We start from the raw sequence: 4,736 nt of genomic DNA, 5'->3' as shown, positions 1-4,736 counted from the left end.
ATACTACAGGGACACTGCTACATCGATGTTCATAGCAGCACAATTCACAATAGCAAGACTGTGGAACCAACCTAGATGCCCTTCAATAGATGAATGGATAAAAAAATGTGGCATTTATACACAATGGAGTATTACTCTGCATTAAAAAATGACAAAGTCATAGAATTTGCAGGGAAATGGATGGCATTAGAGCAGATTATGCTAAGTGAAGCTAGCCAATCCCTAAAAAACAAATGCCAAATGTCTTCTTTGATATAAGGAGAGTAAATAAGAACAGAGTAGGAATGAAGAGCATGAGAAGAAGATTAATATTAAACAGGGATGAGAGGTAGGAGGGAAAGGGAGAGAGAAGGGAAATTGCATGGAAAGGGAAGGAGACCCTCAGGGTTTTACAAAATTACATACAAGAGGAAGTGTGGGGAAAGGGAAAAAAAACAAGGGGGAGAAATGAATTACAGTAGATGGGGTAGAGAGAGAAGAAGGGAGGGGAGGGGAGGGGAGGGGGGACAGTAGAGGATAGGAAAGGCAGCAGAACACAACAGACACTAGTATGGCAATAGGTAAATCAATGGATGTGTAACCAATGTGATTCTGCAATCTGTATACGGGGGAAAATGGGAGTTCATAATCCACTTGAATCAAAGTGTGAAATATGATATATCAAGAACTATGTGATGTTTTGAACAACCAACAATAAAAATAAAATAAAATAAAATAAAATAGGATTTCTTTCTCCAATCATTCAGAGCAGTGAGATATTCATCACTTTTATTAGACTTTTTCTTATTTATATACTGCTCCTTCTAAATCCATCTTCAGTCAAATCGTCATTCTTCATTATATTCCATGTCCAAAAGTATTTATGGAACAAAATAGCTCTTACTGCTCCTGTGTTAGCCAGGGGGCTTTTCTTCCCATATATACAATCTGACGCCTCAGAAACTGGCACTACACAAAGCACAAGACACTGGCTGCTGTCCATCAATTAAAATTTAAGGAATTTGTGCTAGTGTCAACTTTAGAGAATAATGGGTAGAAGGAAACCTCTTGCAAGACTGCAGCATAGTTGCATTTCTAGGGCTCTCCTGAAGGCATATTGAAAACTAAAGGCTTGCTAATTTTGCATTCATCAACCAACATTTATCTGATGGATAAAATGGTTCTGGACTTGGGGATGTAATGGGTAAACAAATTTCTAGTCTTTTGAGATTACCCTCATTATAAATCATCTTTGTCTGCAATTTGCAACTTCAATGGTCGATTTACAGTTTGGGGCCAGAGGAGTAGACTTTGGGCAAAATGTATATTGTTTTAAAGGAATCATGAACACTTCATGACCCTCCTTTTCTTAAATGGCTTGCAGAATATTATATGAAGTTTTCTCCAGATCTAAATCCATAGATTTTATGTATAATATGTATGGAGAGCCAGCCTTGTAGTAAAAAATTTGACCTATTTATAAGTTCAAAAACCTGCTTACTCTTGAAAATTAAATTATATATTCTGGAGCAGGGACTGAAGATTCTTTTCTTTTTTTTCTTTTCTTTCTTTTTTTTTAAATTAGGCTAATATTCTTCTAGTACTTAAGAATCGCTGGTAGGGAAATCATAGATACCTAAACTTCTCTGGATACCTGGAATCATTGGTTTGCTAAAGTCAGCCCTCATTTATTTATTGATGGGATTAGTTTTTATAAATTTTGCAAATAATTGTTAAACACTACTGCCGCAGTCTGGCTGGGCACAATTCAGGAGCCACTTGTCAAAAGAAACTAACTTTGTTTTTAGAACCACACAAGATAAACAAAACAGCTCCTCAGGAAAAAACCCTCAGAGACCAACTGCCACCACCGGCTTCCCACAAGCCACACACCCCAACAACCACTTCCTCCCACAATCCTCCTGCTCTTGAGGCCGATTGGCTGGGTCGCATGGGTGGAGCCAAAAAAGTCCCCCAATGAGCAGCTCCGTGGTCTGAAAGGGCAGGGAAACAGCCCAATGAGCATCACCGCAGAGGAGCCAATCAGCTAGATGTTGCTGGGGCCGCTGTGAGCCAATCATCAGCTGGCAGTCTGAAAGTTTGCTGGGGCCCCTTCAGCTCATCAGCTGGCAGTCTGAAAGTTTGCTGGGGCCCCTTCAGCTCATCAGCTGGCAGTCTGAAAGTTTGCTGGGGCCCCTTCGGCTGTGGCTCTCAACATCTCCCCCTCTCTGTTTAAACACTACCATTATTAAAAGTTAAGTAGATCATATAAAAATCAGGAATAATTAATACTCAAAATTCATCCCTTCCTAATTACTTTTACCATACTATGATCCAAGGTTCTGAGATGTTGTATACCTCCTTAAATTTTGGAATTAATATATGTTAATTAACATACACATTTCCACAAAATTGATTGCGAGAATTTGTAATGAGATGGCATAAAATATGTAGATAAATTTGGAGAGAACTAATATCTTCATAATATTCAATCTTCTAACCTGTGAGCAGTGGATTTTGCCACAAGCCAGGATACCATTCCAGCAGAAGCAGCATAGCACCTGGCAGGATGGACATGAGAGGACAGTGGTAGCCAGGAGAAGGGAGTGCTGGAAAGGGAGGATTCATAGTTCCATGGGCATCTGAGGAGGGGACTTCCAATGGGAAAATGAACAAGGGGCCAGTTGACACTGGGCTGCTTGGGTGTGTGGTCACAATGAACACGACAGTACTCACATGATTCTGAGAAGGGGCACTGAAGGAAAGCTCAGAAAGTTCTCTGAACCTTTTGGCCGCTAAGGATTGGTGGAGCTGATGAGGATAGGAACACTGATCTCTACGGAATGGCAGTTGTGGGATGCATGAAAGGACTTGTTTGCCATGGTGAGGGAAGTGAAGGAATGGGGATTTTTGGTGTTCTTTTTGGTGTCAGGAGTGCTTTGGGTCAGTGCTGTTCTGGGCTGCTGCTGAGGTACATGTTTAAGCATCAACTCCTGGCATGGGAGGCTTACTCCATTCTGTCAGCTGCTTAGCATCCAAGTTAAACTCAATGTAGGAAATTAGAAATATTCTTATTTATTCTGCCAACATTCCTTCAGCACAGCTTACAATCACTATTTGGTTCACAGTCAGAACATTATCCTTAACAAATGGAAGGCGGTCATTACCTGCTGCTTTTTTGTCTTTCACTTCAAAGTCATATAGTGCTTTGTACTGTGGTGGGGGCTGAGGCAGTGGTTTAATAATCTGCATGAAGTTTGTTGGGAAAAAGCTATGGATCCCATTGACTTACCCTGTGGAACCAGTTTTCAACAACATGTCATCAAAAAATGATGATGTCACATTGCTGAATTTAAAGTCTCTAGGCTCCTTTTATTCATAGTTTTGTAATGTTTAGGACATGGTAACAGGTATACCGCTCACTAGGGCCTCCAGCCTTGCACCCAAGGCTGCCATCCACACTGGGTCTCTACAGATCTTTTGCACTACAATTAGCCATAGTGCTGCCCTGAATTCTTAATGCATTTGTTCAATTTGTTCCACTGCCCCCACTAGCTAGATTTCCAAGGCCTGTGATTGATGCCATACAGAAGCCTGACCAGCAGGATGTCTCCTGGAAGCTCATCACAGGAGCCAACAAGAGTCCTCCACTTGGAAAAACTGAGGGAACTTATGATCCCAGCAAACATGCTTTGCAAAACATGTGCTGGCAAGGCAAGACTTTTCCAGAAGCACCGAGGACATTATAAAGATCCAAGGAGACAGATTCATCCAACTTGATGTACTTTAATGAGAAAAGGCTTTAGAAATGTTCATAGTTGTGTGCAGCTCTTATAATGATTTATGTAACATCCATGTTATAATTTGCTCTTGCATCTTGGCTCCTCCTCCTTGTTCTTCGTCCCACAGTGGTGGCCAGGGCCAATGCAGATTCCCCCCAGCCTTGTCTTCGGATCCCTGTTTCTCTGAAGCAGGCACAGTGGCCTCTGGATACTCATCTCTGCTGCCACCCTCTATGCGCAGACACATTATACAAGTGTCACTGCCTCCCACTTGCCCAACCTTCAATGTTATTGTTTAAATCAATTGAATGCTCGGTGGGTTAAAAACGAATACATGAGAGATGGGATAGTACAAATTTCTATCCTGGCTTGAATATTTTGTGTCTATTTGACTTTGGAAAAAGGACCTAACTTCTCTGCTTTCTTTTTCTCTGGTGGTAGTAATAGTCCCTGTGGTAGGGAACCACAGGCACTACAGACAAAGCTCCAATGCAGTGCGTGTCAGGATACACACTCCAGACATGGCAGCACTTGTTACCCTGAGTGTAATAATCTATGAAACAAGAGCAGTAACAACAGTGACTTGTGGTGATGGGCAGCTGCCAGTGCAGAGGTAGCAAGGACCTTCACTCTTTCTGTGAAGAACTGAAGGACAGACACCAAGGTAGATGGGGCCTGGATGCTTGACACTTGTGACATATTCACAACTCTCCCCCTTTTCTTGCAGAATGTGCCCCAGGACCTGTCCATCTAGAGCTTCCAGCTTGAGAAGTACCTCTTGTTTCAGACCTTCCAGGAGATTCTGGCTAACACGGTGGAGAAGTTGAAAGGAGCAAGTACAATTTAGGATGGAGTATTTTAATGTGCTCAAGTGCTATGAGATAGTGTCTCTTACAGGTATAAAAAATCTGTTTGCAGAGATAAGTCAATGACTTTCACTTGTGACTCCATTGGGGTTGACCTTCTGCTTTACCT

The 4,736-nt window shown here is 41.8% G+C and overlaps 1 pseudogene; it reads right to left on the bottom strand.

The window, feature by feature from the left end:
- Positions 1-2,475: 2,475 nt before the first annotated feature.
- Positions 2,476-3,360, bottom strand: LOC143402189 (E3 ubiquitin-protein ligase SH3RF1 pseudogene; annotated as a pseudogene).
- Between the last annotated feature and the right edge of the window lie 1,376 nt (positions 3,361-4,736).

Source organism: Callospermophilus lateralis, chromosome 6 (genome assembly GCF_048772815.1).
Source record: "Callospermophilus lateralis isolate mCalLat2 chromosome 6, mCalLat2.hap1, whole genome shotgun sequence".
Classification (NCBI taxonomy): Eukaryota; Metazoa; Chordata; class Mammalia; order Rodentia; family Sciuridae; genus Callospermophilus; species Callospermophilus lateralis.
Note: the sequence above shows the minus strand (reverse complement) of the source record. Positions and strands in the feature narration are given on the sequence as shown.